This window comes from Chrysochloris asiatica, unplaced genomic scaffold (genome assembly GCF_000296735.1).
Source record: "Chrysochloris asiatica unplaced genomic scaffold, ChrAsi1.0 scaffold00063, whole genome shotgun sequence".
NCBI lineage: Eukaryota > Metazoa > Chordata > Mammalia > Afrosoricida > Chrysochloridae > Chrysochloris > Chrysochloris asiatica.
In genome coordinates, this window is record NW_006408581.1 from 14,606,353 (window position 1) to 14,607,509 (window position 1,157).

The following is a 1,157-nucleotide window of genomic DNA, read 5'->3' on the forward strand; positions in this document are numbered from 1 at the left end:
CAATAGATCCGTTTTGGAAGAAGTGCAACCAGAGTGCTCCGTGGAGGCCAAGATGGACAAACTTTGTCTCTCACACTTTGAACATACTGTCAGGAGGGACCAGTCTCTGGAGAAGAATATCATGTTTGGTAAGGTGGAGGGTCAGAGAAAAAGAGGAAGATTTCCAACGAGATGGATCGGCCAAGTGGCAGCATCAATGGGTTCAAGCGTGTCAACAGTAGTGAGGTTGGCTCAGAATCAGGCAGTGTTTCGTTCTGCTGTGCATAAGGTTGCTATGAGTCGGTACCAACTCGATGGCACCTAACAACAACAACAACATTACCCAAGTTAATATGCACAGTATAATGCCCTGAACCACAAAGTTGGCAATTCAAATTCGCAGCAGTTCCTCGGAAACCCTATACAGGATCACTCTGAGTAGGAACCAACTCAATGGCACTTAGCAACATCAACAACCCTGTAGCCAGTGAGTTACCCTCTCTTCCCTCCCATTACTGGTAACCATCAAAGAATAATTCTATTAGCATGAAACCATTTTCTTGACTTTTTATAATACTGGTCTCATTATTTGGCCTTTTGTGACTGACTAATTGCACTCAGCATAATGTCCTCCAGATTCATCCATGTTATGAGTTGTCTCGTTGTAGAGCCATCTTTATTCTACATTGTTGCATAGTGTTCCATTGTGTGTATGTACCAAACTTTGTTTATCCATTCTTTCATTGATGGGCAATTAGGCTGTCTCCATCTTCTTTCTATTGTGAATATTGCTATGATGAACATTTGTGTATATGTATCTACTCATGTCCTAGCTTTGATTTCTTGTAGATACCAAATAGAGGGATTGCTGGGTCATACAACATTTCTATTTCTAACTTTATGAGGAAGCATCAAACTGTTTTCCACAGTGGTTGAACCTTTTACAGTCCCAACAACAATGTAGGAAGGTCCCAGCATTTTCTGTTTTCTGTTTGTTTTGTCTTTTGAACTTTGCTTTTACTGCTGGGTAAGATGATATCTCATTGATGTTTTGATTTACATATCTCTAAGGAGCTCTGGTAGCGTAGTGGTTACGAATTGGGCTGTGAACCTTAAGATCAGCAGTTTGAAACTACCAGCTGTTCCGCGGGAGAAAGACGAGGCTTTCGGCTCCCGTA